The following is a 16,679-nucleotide window of genomic DNA, read 5'->3' as shown; positions in this document are numbered from 1 at the left end:
TAATTAGCGCCTTAACAGAAGTGAAACTGTCCCCAGTTAATGAATATTAATTATTCTGATCTTATCCTCAAGGAGACAGTACAGCAGAGATAGTTAGCTAGCTATCCATTAAAATCCCATGCTCCCCCAAGTTCCTGTGGAGCTGACACTATGAGACAAGTGCCCAGCCAGGGACTACATTCCCCAGGCCCCTTACACCAAGAGGCGACTTCCACATGAAGTTCCCACCAACTGAATGTGGGTATAGGACACGACTGTCCTTTCTGTAACAAGACTTTTATTCTCAGAAGCACAAGTTCTTTCTCCACCATCTCTCCCCAACTCTGGTAAAACACAGACATCTCCAAGACCCTAAGGGATAGCAGAGCCACAGGATAAATGTAGCCTGGGCCTCCATATCCTATGTACATACAGGAAAGCCACCTTACTTACAAAGAAAACCTACACTGGAGTATAGGTGAACAAGAAATAAACTTCTCTCATGCTAAGCCATGGAAATTTTGAGACTGATATTTTAAGCAACTATCTCAGCCTTCATACAGATAATACACATGGTGAAGATGCCTTTATTCCACTATTACTCTTACGTCAGTAATTTTACCTTACTCTGTCTTCTATCACATTGTTAACCCTATTTGAGTTTTTCCCCTTGTGAACACTACCTGGTCATGATGTGGCACAAATTTAAATTCTGTGCATTTACTCTCCATATGAAAGAGGGCCTCTTCCTTTTCTGAATAATACAGTTGAGGTGAGGAGGTGTTTAGTATCCTTCTCTTATCACAAATGGACAAAAGCTACATTCAAAAATTTATGGGAGAGCAGATATTTGAGATTTTAGGTTATAATCATTTTATGCAACTGAAGAAGTCAAAATATCAAAGTAGGAGGGGATGGAGAAGTTAAGGAAAATAAAATCTTATATTTTATAGTCTAACGTTGATAAATCCAATACTGTGCTTTCATAAGAACAAATTGGCAAGGACACTTTGAAAAACTCTTGGGCAATATGGATACCTTCTAACCTAGTTAACTCTACTCCTGGGATTTTGCCCAAGTGTGTACATATGTGTATCCAAAGGCCAAGAATAAAGGAGCACTATTCGTAATAGCTCCAAAATGGAATCAACCCAAATTGCTATCAGTAGCAGAATGGATAAACTGTAGTATATAAGCAGTAAGAATGAACTACTGTTAGATGCAACCACATAGATGAGTTTCACAGACCTATGTTGTGAAAAAGGTGCCAGAAGAGTATCTACTGTAGGAAATCATTTATGTATAAAGTTCGAAAACAAGGCAAGTTAATAAATGGTGCTAGAAATCAGGATAGCGGTTACCATTGGGGGTGGGGCCTCCTGGGGTGCTTGTAGTGTTCTATTTCTTGGTCTAGATGAGGTTGACGCATTCACTTTGTGAAAATTCATTAAGCCTAACATTTATGATTTGTATACTTTTCTCAATTTATGTTTTATTTCAGTAAAGCTTATTTTAAAAGTTGTAATTTATACATTATTCAAGAAGAGGAACCAAAACAAGTGTCTTCCTCTAAGAAGAGAGATTAAAGATACGCTGCTTTTCATGACACTTTTAAAATAATGTGCATGTGGCCGGGCGCGGTGGCTCAAGCCTGTAATCCCAGCACTTCGGGAGGCCGAGACGGGCGGATCACGAAGTCAGGAGATCGAGACCATCCTGGCTAACACGGTGAAACCCCGTCTCTACTAAAAAATACAAAAAACTAGCCAGGCGAGGTGGTGGGCGCCTGTAGTCCCAGCTACTTGGGAGGCTGAGGCAGGAGAATGGTGTAAACCCGGGAGGCGGAGCTTGCAGTGAGCTGAGATCCGGCCACTGCACTCCAGCCTGGGCGACAGAGTGAGACTCTGTCTCAAAAAAAAAATAATAATAATGTGCATGTAATACTTTGATTTCTTTAAAAAAGTAACACATTAAGGGGAAATGGGTTATCTATTTCAGAGTTACGGTTTGATGTCACACTCTAAGCCTAATTCAGATAGAAAAAACTTACAAATACTGAAACTCTTAAATTATTTGAAAAGATTTCAAAAATTCACTTCCACATGTATCATATTCTATAGAGCAATGTTTCTCAAGCATAACCCATAAAGTTTTTCAAAAATTCACGATGGCACGCATCGTGGCACATGCCTGTAGTCCTAGCTATTTGGGGGGCTAAGGCAAGTCTGAGGACAGCCTGGGTAATACAGTGAGACCTCGTCTCTTGGGGTGGGAGAGGATTCACAATCAAGTTTCAGGAAAAATCATTTGTATGATTTCACTACTGTAGAAACTTCTTAAAATTGTTAATAGGCCGGGCGAGGTGGCTCATGCCTGTAATCCCAGCACTTTGGGAGGCTGAGGTGGGCAAATGACTTGAGGTCAGGAGTTCAAGACCGGCCTGGCCAACATGGTGAAACCCCGTCTCTACTAAAAACAGAAAAATTAGCCGGGCAGAGGTTGTAGTGAGCCGAGATCGCGCCATTGCACTCCAGCCTGGGTGATAAAGCGAGACTCCCATCTCAAAAAAAAAAAAAAATCATTAATATACCTGAATAACATACTATAGCAATATTATTAACAGAACAGGTGCAAAGTGATAATTTCAATGCTACATTTCACATGTAACTACTAGTTTCGCCTCTAATCAAATATTAAAATGTCATGTACTAATTGGGTGCATAGATATATAAAGAGACCCTTTACACAAAAGCAATAGAGAGGGAAAAAGTGAGTACTATTAATACCATTTTCCCCAGTTTAAAAAAAAAATTTTTCAGACAGGCGCGGTGGCTCACGCCTGTAATCCCAACACTTTGGGAGACCGAGATGGGCAGATCACGAGGTTAGGAGTTCAAGACAAGCCTGACCAACATGGTGAAACCCCACCTCTACTACAAATACAAAAATTAGCCAGGCATGGTGGAGCACGCCTGTAATTCCAGCTACTCGGGAGGCTGAGGCAGGAGAATCGCTTGAACCCGGGAAGCGGAGGTTGCAGTGAGCTCAGATCGCGCCACTGCACTCCAGCCTGGGTGACACAGCAAGACTCATCTCAAAAAAACTAACAACAGTAGTTTCAAACTTATTCCCTGAAACCCATTAGGCATAAGAATGGCACTACAGGCCGGTCGCAGTGGCTCACACCTGTAATCCCAGTACTTTGGGAGGCCGAGGCAGGCAGATCACTTGAGGTCAGGAGTTCGAGACCAGCCTGGCCAACATGGTGAAACTCCATCTCTACTAAAAATACAAAACTTAGCTGGGCATGGTGGTGGGCGCCTGTAATCCCAGCTACTTGGGAGGCTGAGTCAGGGAGAATCACTGAAACCTGGGAGGTAGAGGTTGCAGTGAGCCGAGATCGCGCCATTGCACTCCTTCCTGGGCGACAGAGTGAGACTCAGTCTCAAAAAAAAAAAGAATGGCACTACAGAATTACAATGTTGGCCTTAAATACTGATGAAAAGTGTATAAAGAGATAACAGAAGGGCCGGGCAAGGTGGCTCACGCCTGTAATCCCAGCACTTTGGGAGGCCGAGGCCAGCGGATCACGAGGTCAGGAGTTCGTGACCAGCCTGACCAACACGGTGAAGCCTCGTCTCTACTAAAAACACAAAAATTAGCTGGGCATGGTGGCACATGCCTGTAATCCCAGCTACTCAGGAGGCTGAGGCAGGAGAATCACTTGAACCCGGGAGGCAGAGGTTGCAGTGAGCTGAGATCGGGTCACTGCACTCTAGCCTGGCAGCGAGACTCCGTCTAAAAAAAATAAATAAAATTTTAAAAGCCAGCCACAGTGGCTCACACCTGTAATCCCAGCACTTTGGGAGGCCGAGGCAAGCAGATCACCCAAGGTCAAGAGTTCAAGAACAGCCTGGCCAACATAGTGAAACCCCGTTTCTACTAAAAACACAAAAATCAGCCGGCTGTGGTGGCGCATGCCTTTAATACCAGCTACTCAGGAAGCTGAGGCCGAAGAACTGCTTGAACCTGGGAGGCAGAGGTTGCAGTGAGCCGAGATCGCGTCATTGCACTCCAGCCTGGGCGATAAGAGCGAAAACTCCGTCTCAAAAAAAAAAAAAATAAACTCAAGGAAGGCCAAAAAACTATTGTGTAATGCAAAATAATAGCTGGTGGCATATGGCACAAACAAGAACATTAAATTAATCTGTATAATTGTACAAACACCACATCACCTATTTTTCTTTTAATGTATGTCATCACTTCCTATTTGTAGTTAATATTTCTGATTTTTTTTGTCTTTCCAGACACTCCTGCCTCTGAACTCCTATCACATACTACAATATCACAGATTTGATGTATACATCCTCCTAGGTAGCAACAGCTTATTATGCACAAATAGTACTCAAATGCCAACTGATGAGGAGCATACAGGGGCAAAAATAGCTGCTGAAAACAGTCCACGAAAAGAACCTAGGCATTAATACACAAGTTAAAGAAAATACCACTATTGGCCAGGCATGGTAGCTCATGCCTGTAACCCAGAAATTTGGGTGGCTGAGGTGGGTAGAACACTTGAGGTCAGAAGTTCAAGACCAGCCTGGCCAACATGGCAAAACACCATCTCTGGTAAAAATACAAAAATTAGCTGGGCATGGTGGTACATGCCTGGAATCCCAGTTTACTCGGGAGGCTGAGGCACAAGAATTGTTTGAACCCAGGAGGTAGAGGTTGCAGTGAGCTGAGATCACACCACTGCACTCCAGTCTGGGCTACAGAGCGAGACTCTGTCTCAAAAAAAAAAGAAAGAGCCGGGCGCGGTGGCTCAAGCCTGTAATCCCAGCACTTTGGGAGGCCGAGATGGGCGGATCACGAGGTCAGGAGATCGAGACCATCCTGGCAAGGTGAAACCCCGTCTCTACTAAAAAATACAAAAAACTAGCCGGGCAAGGTGGCGGGCGCCCGTAGTCCCAGCTACTCGGGAGGCTGAGGCAGGAGAATGGCGTGAACTCGGGAGGCGGAGCTTGCAGTGAGCTGAGATCCGGTCACTGCACTCCAGCCTGGGCGACAGCGAGACTCCGTCTCAAAAAAAAAAAAAAAAGAAAATACCACTATTTTTATCATTAGAAGCAAGACAGTATTACATTTCCCTTCTCTCTTGTACAACTAATTTTGATGTAGTATTGGGGTATTTTTTGCATTTGCTAATGGAAGATATACTTTGGCTCTACAAAATCTTTTTATTAATAAACCCAGTTCCAACAGGATTTGATTCAAACCACAGTCTACAAATACTCTTGAAATAGCAGGCCCCAATTTTTCTACCGCAAGGACTATTCAATTAACAACCTATACTTGAGGCTCTGTACCTGGGCTATTGAATATTAAGCAAATTGTTAGGCCAATAACTTTATTAAATTGTAAATGATTTCTCAGACCTCATCTCCTCAACCAGAGAATTCTATATCATATGGCCAGTACAATTTCCTACTCTGTCTTCTCTCTCTGATGCCCATTCTGGATGCCTTTTCTTGGATCAATCTCTTATATAAATAGTAGTAGTAGCAGCTAACAAACAGTAAATAGTACATCCAGGCACTACTGTAAGAACTTTCCCATATTAACTAGCTTAATCCTCACAACAATGCCACAAGGTAGGCACTATTATTTTCTCCATTTGAGAGATGAGCAAACTATGGCATGTAAAGTTAATTATCCTGCCTAAGGTCACAGTAAACTGCAGGGCAAAGATTTGAACTCTAGCAGTCTAGCTGCCGAGTCCATGCTCTTAACTACAAAAATATACCGCTTCATAACTACCCTTTGTCTACTACTGTTCAAACATCCTTGTCCTGGCCCAGCCATCTTAGAGAAGCCTATTTAATAATGGGAAGAGATGCTCCCAAAATACGATGTACAGAAATGAATTACAAAACAGAATGTACTGTATATTTTGTATATGCAGTATATATATGTATACAGATGCTCCTCAACATACATTGGGGTTACACAGTGATAAATCCATCCTAAAGTCAACAATGCAAGTTGAACCACAGTAAGCCAAGAACCATATGTGTGCACGTACGTATGTATATACACACACACTCACAGAGAAGTGTTGGAAGAAAATATCTTGGCCTGGCGTGGTGGCTCACACCTGTAATCCTAGCACTTTGGGAGGCTGAGGCAGGCAGATAACCTGAGGTCAGGAGTTCGAGGCCAGCCTGGCCAACATGGTGAAACCCCATCTCTACTAAAAATACAAAAATTAGCCAGGCGTGGTGGCGGGTGCCTGTAATTCCAGCTACTCGGGAGGCTGGGGCAGGATAATTGCTTGAACCTGGGAGATGGAGGTTGCAGAAAGCTGAGATCACACCACTGTACTCCAACCTGGGCAACAGAGCGAGACTTCATCTCAAAAAAAAAAAAAAAAAAAAAAAAAGATATCATTTTACACATCAAAAACTTCGACAACACTATTGGAGAGGGTGTGGGGCATTCTCAAGCATTCCTGGTGGGAGGATAAATTGACTTAACCACCAAGGAGTCCAGTTGCGGAAGGGACTGACTGGGAACCAGCACAAAGGAACCTCTGGGGTGTTGGTAATGCTCTGTATCTTGATGGGGATTTGAGTTACAGAGCTGCATGCATTTGCTAAAATTTAACACATATACACTTCTGAAGGCTTCATGGGTGAAGCGACAGTTAAATGGACAGATAACTGAAAAAGCAACCAGAGTAAAATGTCAAAGGTAAAATCTACGTGGTGGAAAAATTGATGTTTAGTATCAACTTCGCAGTATCTTTGAAATTTTTCTTAAGATGTTGGAGGGAGAAAACATCAAGTCACATATGCTTTGATCCACCAAATTCATTTCTTATCAGTTTTTCCTATAGATATACCAGCACATTTGTGAATGACATAATATATAAGGTTATTTATGCAGCATTATTTATGGTAGCAAAAAATCCGAAATATCCTAAATATCAATAAATAATAGACTGGATGAATAAACTGCCGTACATCCATCCAATTTAGTACCATAGTATCTGTTAAAAAAAAGAGTAAGGCAGTTATATAATTACTGGTAAGGATAGGTTGATAAGGGAAAAAGCAAAATACCCTGTAGTACCTACCATATGCCATGATGTGGGGCTTGAGGAGGTACTGTATAAATTTATGAGAAGTATCTCCAATCTCTGGCCAGACACAAAGAAACATTACTGGAGACAAACTGAGTGAGTGGGGACAAGACTTTCACAGCAGGCTGTTTTCACCTTTTAAGTTGGGTGCCATGAGTTACCTTTACAAGAGCTTTAACATTTTTTTTTAACAGCAAAATGAAGAGAGCTCTCTAATATAGTGCCTTATTAGGAAAAACAAAAGGGGAGGAAATGTTTATTTAAATTCCAATCTCAAATGAAAATGAAACCAACACTGAGTAGTTTCCAGCTGGATTTCTATTATTTCCCTACAGAAAATCATGACACAAAAGCTATCACATCTGCATCTTGTGAGCAGTATGTGTACCTCTTAGAGAAGCACAACACTGTGCTACAAATGTTTGTTTACAAGAGCCTTAAACACCAATAATCCCCCACCCTAGCCACTCCCCTCCGGTCAAAGGATATATTTCGCAATCTTCCTTCCACTGTCTCAATACTTGGAGTTAAGAGGACTCGCTAACTGACCAAGAGATGTCTTCAAAATGGGCGGCCACCAGTTTATCAATAATAAATGGCAGAAGCAAGAACAACTATCATAGAAACTTTTGCAAATGGACATGAGGAAGTACTCTGCATTCATCAACTACTTGTAATAGCTTTTTGGATCAAAACATTCAAAACTGAGAACATGGAAATTAAAACCTAAAGGAAAAAAATTTTTTTTAGGTTTCTTTCCCTTCTACCAACACCTACATTCACTTCCTAATTATTTCAACTACTGCTTGCTCACATGAGCTCAAACACTTTTGACCAGGGCCAGGCATGTGCAGAGGACACAAATTACCCAGTCCTTGCCAGCAAGAGCTAGAGCGGAACTTCAGAGGGAGCAGGTGGGAGAGGTTGTCTATATTTCTCCATTTTCCTAGACAGACATCCTTAGCTTGCCTCAGATTCCCAAACAGTCTAGGAGGAACTTATCAAATAAGTAAAGGGAACCTTTAGCACCTCAGGCTGACACTGTGCGTGCTGTTCTCAAAGTGACCCCATTTAACCTTCCCTGCCTCACTGAGATACAGGCCTTATTGTTCCCAGGTACAGAAAATGAGACTTGATGAGATTAAGTAACTCGCTCAAAATCATATTAAAACCAGTAAAAGGGGCTGGGAAAATTCAAAACCAGGTCCACCAAACTCAAGAGTCAATGTTCTCTCTATTACACTGTTAATCAGCTTTTGGAAAACGCCAAGTTCAAAGTCAAACAGATCTCTGACGCAGTTATAAAATAAATCTAAATTAAATGTCTAAAAATACACAGCACACTAGAAATACCAATATGCATTTAGAAAACATCATGAAAGATATGTAGAATTTTTAGCAGGGATGAACTCTGGGATTTAGGGAGGTAAGACACGTCTAATTTGGGGGTAAGGACAGCTTCAAATAATTTGAAGTGATTATTTAAGGAACTGAGGTTAGTTTGTTGTTGTTTTTTAATTTTGTGGTTTAAGACAGCCTTGCTCCATCGCCCAGGCTGGAGTGCAGTGGCGCTATCTCGGCTCACTGCAACCTCCACGATCCGGGTTCAAGCAATTCTCCTGCCTCGGCCTCCTGAGTAGTTGGGACCACACGTGTGTGCCATCACGCCTGGCTTTATTTATTTATTTTTTTTGAGATGGAGTCTGGCTCTGTCACCCAGGATGGAGTGCAGTGGCACGACCTCGGCTCACTGCAACCTCTGCCTCCCGGGTTCAAGCAATTCTCCTGCCTCAGCCTCCCGAGTAGTTGGGACTACAGGCGCATGCCACCACGCCCAGCTAATTTTTTTGTATTTTTAGTAGAGATGGGGTTTCACTGTGTTAACCAGGATGGTCTTGATCTCCTGCCCTCGTGATCCACTGGCCTCCGCCTCCGAAAGTGCTGGGATTACAGGCGTGAGCCACTGCGCCCAGCCAATTTTTGTATTTTTTAGTAGAGACGGGGTTTTGTCATGTTGGCCAGGCTGGTCTCAAACTCCTGACCTCAGATGATCCGCCCACCTCAGCCTCCCAAAGTGCTGGAATTACAGGAGTGAGTCACTATGCTCAGCCTTAATTTTGTGTTTTAGGATAAACCAAAGTATCTCTAAAAATCTTTCCAACCTTATGTTTCTAACAATTTACCTTAAGAGTTGTTAACTTCAACCAAGACTGTACGGACAACAGCGTATGTGCAACCATGCTTGCGCTGCCCTGGGAGGGGCAGTGGAGGCAGAAATAGATGAAGAAATAGTGAAAGATATCAAAGATACCCCACACTCTCAGGGCATCAGCTATTGGCCTTATTTGGTTTTGTAAAACATAAACCTTCCTCCTAAACCCTTCCAGTATTTTGAAGGGCTTTCACATTTCCAAATACAAAGTTTTACAAACAAATCTATTATAAAAATTACATTGTCATGTGGCTAAATTACAAAAATGACTTTAGCTTTGTATAAGTCATTTAAAATAGTGTATACACTAAGGCTATTTTAATCTTCCAAAGAACTATTCTGGATAGCACAGTTTTCCTCATAGCTAATACTTTATCAATCATTTATCTCAAATTCCTGTTTTAACCATTTTGGATCAAAGCCTTTATAATATGTATTACATAACTCAATGCCTCCTTAAATAGTAGTCTGTTTTACTGTGTTAGAACAAAGAAATGAAAGGATTTTTATTTTTAAAAGATAAAAATGATATATTACTGTGCACTATTATATAATTAGATTCTGGTATACATGTCTCTACAACATGCCTATATTCTTTAAGATAATAAATTCTCAAATATAAACTCCCAAATATAAACTCCCAAAGGTGAGATCTTATTTAAATTTTAGGCATGAAATACTTGTCTGAGACTTCCTAAATTATATAGCACTGTCTTTAAAAACAGACCACACAGACCCATACATGGGAATTTACTACATTAAAAATGATGTCATTTCAAATTGGTAAAGGAAATAAATGATTTATGATATCTCCCAAACCATATGGGGAAACAAAGGGGTATCCTCTCTTACCCCTCCCGATATACCAAGATTGAAACGTGAAAAATGAAAACCACAAAGAGCTTGAAGAAGTCCTAAACAAGTTTTTTTCCATAACCTTCGCATGAAGAAGGCCTTTCTTTTGTTGTTGTTGTTTTGGTTTTTTTATTTTTATGAAATTATATACAGCAGAATGACTGCTCCATAGACAGAGCATGGCTATCTCAGTAGCACAGAGTAGCCAAGAAGGCTTTTCAAAGGAAAGCAAAAAACCCAGAAGCTATTTTTAAAAAGGGGGTGGGGGGGGGTGTGTGTGGTGGCTCACGCCTGTAATCCCAACACTATGGAAGGCGGAGGTAGGAGGACTGCTTGAGCTCAGGAGTTCAAGACTAGCCTGCACAACACAGCAAGACCTGTCTCTAATAAAAATAAAAAAATTAGCCGTGTGTGACGACACACATCTGCGGTCCCAGCTACTCAGGAGGCTGAGGTGGGAGGATGACTTGAGCTTGGAAGATCAGCAAGCTATGACTGCACCACTGCACTCTAGCCTGGTCTACACAGCCAGGCTCTGTCTCAAAAAAAAAAAAAAAAAAAAAAAAAAAGGAGGCAGGGTCAGTGGTGGTGATTGGAGATTAGTTTACTGAATAATTAAAATCTTTGAAATTCCTGAGGTGGAGGGACAACGGGCAGTGAGGTATGAGAAATTACCTATTGGGCCCAACTTATACTATTCCGGGTGATGGTTATACTAAAATCCCAGACTTCACCACTACATAATGTATCCATGTAACGAAACTTGTACCCCCTAAATCTACAACAAATTTTAAAAAACTAAAACTTTCAGACTAACCAAAAGACTACAGGAAGCCCTTACAAATGAGCCAGAGATGCAGTTTTCAAGGGTTTGTGAACAAGCAGATCATGATTAAAGAACTAAAAATGCCCAATATACAAATAAAAATGCAAAGCAAACCAAGGTACCATCTTTAACCACATTTTAAAGGAGTAAAAAAACAACCTTGGTGTGGGCAAACAGGGCACTCAGCATACTCTTGGCGGGGGGTGGGGGGGCTCTAAATTGGTAGAGTAGGTTTGTAGAGGTATTTAGCAAGCTCTATCAATGTCTGAACTCACATGCACTTTCACCCAGCTATTCTACCACTTGGAGTTTATTCCAGATATTCTTTTTTTTTTTTTTTTTTGAGAGCGGAGTCTCGCTGTGTCGCCCAGGCTGGAGTGCAGTGGCGCGATCTCAGCTCACTGCAAGCTCCGCCTCCCGGGTTCCCGCCATTCTCCCGCCTCAGCCTCCGAGTAGCTGGGACTACAGGCGCCCGCCACCGCGCCCGGCTAGTTTTTTGTATTTTTAGTAGAGACGGGGTTTCACCGTGTTAGCCAGGAGGGTCTTGATCTCCTGACCTCGTGATCCGCCCGTCTCGGCCTCCCAAAGTGCTGGGATTACAGGCTTGAGCCACCGCGCCCGGCCTATTCCAGATATTCTTACTCAAGTGTAAATGGTTACTCACCAAACCAGAAAACAACCTAAATGTCTACCAAGAGGGAACTCATTAAATAATGGTCATCCCTACAAGGTAAAACTATGCAGTCATTCAAACGAATAAAATAGATCATATGTTGACATAGTATAATTAGGTAGGAAAAAAGGCAAATGGCCAGTACAGGATGAATACATCAGTATAAATTTAAAATATCCATATACTACATAAGCCAATATATGTACAATTTTCCTATAAGAATATCCCCAAAATTGTTCACCATAATTACCTTTGTTTGGATTGTGGGCCTAGAAGTTGGAAATAAGAATTATTTTTTCTTTTTATAATTCTTGGCTCTGCCTTATTTTACTTTTTGGCTGTCAAATGATCTTTTATTGGAATATTTTCTTTTGTGCTTCCTTTTTTTGAGACAGAGTCTCACTCTGTTGCCCAGACTGGAGTGCAGTGGCACAATCTCGGCTCACCACAACCTCCGCCTCCCGGGTTCAAGCGATTCTCCTTCCTCAGCCCTCTGAGTAGCTGGGATTACAGGTGCGCCACCAGGCCCGGCTAATTTTTGTATTTTTAGTAGAGACGGAGTGTTCACTATGTTGGCCAGGCTAGTCTTGAACTCCTGACCTCGTGATCCGCCTGCCTCGGCCTCCCAAAGTGCTGGGATTACAGGCATGAGCCACCGTGCCTGGCCCCTTTGTGTTTTTTTTTTTTTTTTGAGATGAAGTTTCGGCCGGGCGCGGTGGCTCAAGCCTGTAATCCCAGCACTTTGGGAGGCCGAGGCGGGTGGATCACGAGGTCAGGAGATCGAGACCCTCCTGGCTAACACGGTGAAACCCCGTCTCTACTAAAAATACAAAAAAAAAACTAGCAGGGCGCGGTGGCGGGCGCCTGTAGTCCCAGCTACTCGGAGGCTGAGGCGGGAGAATGGCGGGAACCCGGGAGGCGGAGCTTGCAGTGAGCCGAGATCGCGCCACTGCACTCCAGCCTGGGCGACACAGCGAGACTCCGCTCTCAAAAAAAAAAAGAGATGAAGTTTCGCTCCGTCGCCCAGGCTGGAGTGCAGTGGCCGGATCTCAGCTCACTGCAAGCTCCGCCTCCCGGGTTTACGCCATTCTCCTGCCTCAGCCTCCCGAGTAGCTGGGACTACAGGCGCCCGCCACCTCGCCCGGCTAGTTTTTTGTATTTTTTAGTAGAGACGGGGTTTCACCTTGTTAGCCAGGATGGTCTCGATCTCCTGACCTCGTGATCCGCCCTTCTCGGCCTCCCAAAGTGCTGCGATTACAGGCTTGAGCCACCGCGCCCGGCCTCCCTTTGTGCTTCTTAAATAGCTGGGCATTGCACTGCATCACTGTTGATGTCATATACAATGTCATGAGAGTGACAGCCATCAACACTGCAATCCAGACTGGGCAGTCCCCAGGATCTCTAATGGTTACGGAGAGTTCTTAAAGATCCGTGCCACATCTGTAAGGCAAAGTTCGTTAGGTCAAACTTAAGCTGCATGGTAGAGGCAGCGGGTATCCGACGAACACAGATTTGGGACCACCAAAGAAAGTAGCAGACCGGGCGCGGTGGCTCACGCCTGTAATCCCAGCACTTTGGGAGGCCGAGGAGGGTAGATCACGAGGTCAGGAGTACAAGACCAGCCTGGCCAAGATGGGTGAAACCCCATCTCTACCAAAAATACAAAAATTAGCTGGGCGTGGTAGCAGGCACCTGTAACCCCATCTACTTGGGAGGCTGAGGCAGGGAATTGCTTGAACCTGGGAGACGGGGGTTGCAGTGAGCCAAGATCGTGCCACTGCCCTCCAACCTGGGCAAAAGAGCAAAACTCTGTCTCAAAAAAAAAAAAAAAGAAAGCATCTTGGCCTCCTCTGAGCAAAAAACCGAAAGCAGTGTTTTTTATTGTATGAATGTATTAATTTTTTAAAAAAGACCTTTTAAGATGAGATTTTGGTTGGATATCACAGTATTATACTTACTCACTTTTCCATTACTAATGCAAGCTCAGAATCTGAACATGGCAGGAGGTCATACATTATTTCATGTCATCTTTTCCCTTCGCCTTGCTCTATGCCAGTGGGAAATGCAACCAAGCCAACTTAACACAAGTAGCTGTCTGAATCACTAATAAAAGGGGCCAGGTGCACTTTGGGAGGCTGAGGTGGACAGATCACCTGAGGTCAGGAGTTCCAGACCAGCCTGGCCAACATGGCAAAACCCGTCTCTACTAAAAATACAAAAATTAGCTGGGTGTGTGCTTTTAATCCCAGCTACTCAGGAGGCTCAGTCAGGAGAATTGCTTCAACCTGGGAAGCAGAGGCTGCAGTGAGCCAATATTGTGCCACTGCATTCCAGCCTGGGTGACAGAGTGAGACTCTGCCTAAAAAAAAAAAAAGGCCAGGCGCAGTGGCTCACCCCTGTAATCCCAGCACTTTGGGAGGCCGAGGCGGGCAGATCACGAGGTCAGCAGTTCGAGACCAATCTGGCCAACATAGTGAAACCCTAGACGTCTCCACTAAAAATACAAAAAAAAAATTAGCCGGGCGTGGTAGTGTGCGCCTGTAATCCCAGCTACTCGGGAGGCTGAGGCAAGAGAATCGCGTGAACCCAGGAGGCAGAGGTTGCAGTGAGCCGAGATCACGCCACTGCACTCCAGTCTGGGCGACAGAGCAAGACTCCGTCTCAAAAAATAAAAATTAAAAAAAAAATCACTAATAAAAAGTATCCCTTATTTGCCCAAGATTAATGTAACAGTTAGGCCAAGATCTAAACACAGGGAGTCTGGCTTTGTTCAAAGCCCGGGCTTTTTATTACTGTCAGAGGGTTCACAGGCAACACTAACATTAAGAATAAAATACATGCACGACATGGGCTTCAGAAGGAGAACTCACCAACGACTGGACTCGTTTATAAGCAGAGAAAATAGCCAACCTCTTTCCCTCCAACCCCACTAGGTGGAGAATTAATCTATCATAACGCTAAAGAAATCACTATCTTTGGGAGAAAGGTAGGTTGCCTTTAAATAAATCAGTTGACCACTGAGTAAAGGGGGAAAGTCCTTGACTATCTGGATGTTTTGGGGAGTAGACTTCAGGTAAGCGTAATGGAAAGGGTGGTGTGTTAGGTCATTCTCATATTGCTATAAAAGAATGCCTGAGGCTGAGCGCAGTGACCAACGCCTGTAATCCCAGCACTTTGGGAGGCCGAGGTGGGCAGATCACCTGAGGTCAGAAGTTCGAGACCAGCCTGGCCAACATGGTAAAACCCCATCTCTACTAAAAATACAAAAATTAGCCAGGTGTGGTGGCATGTGCCTGTAATCCCAGCTACTCAGGAGGCTGAGACAGGAGAATTGCACGAACCTGGGAGGTGGAGGTTGCAGTGAGCTGAGATCGCACCACTGTACTCCAGCCTGGGCGACAGAACAAGACTTCGTCTCAAAAAACAAACAAAAAAAGAATGCCTGAGACTGGGTAATTTATAAGAAAAGAGGCTTAATTGGCTCACGGTTCTGTTGGCTGTACAGGAAGCACGGTGCTGGCATCTGCTTCTGGAGAGGCCCAGGGAGCTCTCATTCATGATGGAAGGCAAAACAGGAGCAGGCGTGCCACACAGCGAGAGCAGGAGCAGGAGAGCTAAGGGGTCGGGGTGCCACACGTTTTTAAAAACCAGATCTCACTAGAACTCACTATCACGGGGATGGTTGGCACCAAGCCACGAGGGCCCCTATGAGCCAATCACCTCCCACCAGGCCCCACCTCCAACACTGGGATTACAATATAACATGAGATTTGGAGGGAACAAGATCCAAACCATATCAGGTCTAAGGCTGCTGAAGCCAAGAACTGCTTCACAGGAAATACACTAACAAATAAGTATTTTTCAGAAGTACCTCCTCTTGGCCAGATATGTTGGCACATGCCTGTAATCCCAGCTACCCAGGAGGCTGAGACAGGAGAATAGCTTGAACCCAGGAGGTGGAGGTTGCAGGGAGCTGAGATAACGCAACTGCACTCCAGCCTGGGTGACAGAGTGAGAATTCATCTCAAAAAAAAAAAAAAAGTTTCCTCCTCTCGGTGGCTTACGCCTGTAAATTCCAGCACTTTGGGAGGCTGAGGTGGGCAGATTGTTTGAGTCCAGCAGTTCCAAACCAGCTTGGGCAATACAGCAACTCTCCCGTCTCTAAACAAAAATTTGCCAGGTGTGGTGGTGAACGCCTATAGTCCCAACTAATCAGAAGGCATAGGCAGGAGGATCACCTGAGCCTGGGAGGTTGAGGCTGCAGTGAGCTGAGACTGTGCCACTGCACTCCAGCCTGGGTGACAGAGTGAGACCCTATCTAAAAATAATTAAAAATTAAAAATAATAATAAAGTGGCTGGGCACAGTGGCTCACGCCTGTAATCCCAGTACTTTGGGAGACCAAGGTGGGTGGATCGCCTGAGGTCAGGAGTTTGAGACCAGCCTAGTCAACATGGTAAAACCCTGTCTCTACTAAAAATACAAAAATTGGCCAGGCATGGTGGCAGATGCCTGTAATCCCGACTACTCGGGAGGCTGAGGCAAGAGAGTCGCTTGAACCCGGGAGGCGAAGGTTGCAGCGAGCCAAGATCATGCCACTGCACTACAGTCTGGGATACAGAGCAAAAACTCTGTCTCAAAAAAAAAAGATTTGATGATGGATAATTATTCCCAAGTGGAATTAGATGGTCAATATCTAAGTTTACTATGTGAGATAAATGGAATACACAAGATGGCTAACAGAATACATGCAAGGCTAAGTTCTAAGTGAAAAAAAGGAAGAAAAAAAACTAACATTACTAAATGCCTGACATTTTATTTATTTTTTTGAGACAGAGTCTCGCTCTGTCGCCCAGACTGGAGTTCAGTGGCGTGATCTTGGCTCACTGCAACCTCCGCCTCCTGGGTTCAAACAATTCTCCTGCCTCAGCCTCCCTAGTAGCTGGGATTACAGGCATGCGCCACCACACCCGGCTAATTTTTGTATTTTT

The 16,679-nt window shown here is 43.8% G+C and overlaps 1 protein-coding gene across 3 annotated transcripts in view; it reads right to left on the bottom strand.

Moving 5' to 3' along the window:
* The window catches only part of TXLNG (taxilin gamma), a 57,734-nt gene that overhangs the window by 27,110 nt on the left and 13,945 nt on the right, over positions 1-16,679 (bottom strand). The gene's annotated exons all lie outside the window — the stretch shown is intronic.

Source organism: Rhinopithecus roxellana, chromosome 7 (assembly GCF_007565055.1).
Source record: "Rhinopithecus roxellana isolate Shanxi Qingling chromosome 7, ASM756505v1, whole genome shotgun sequence".
Classification (NCBI taxonomy): domain Eukaryota; kingdom Metazoa; phylum Chordata; class Mammalia; order Primates; family Cercopithecidae; genus Rhinopithecus; species Rhinopithecus roxellana.
The sequence above is the reverse complement of the archived record's forward strand: the minus strand, read 5'-3'. Positions and strand labels throughout refer to the sequence as shown.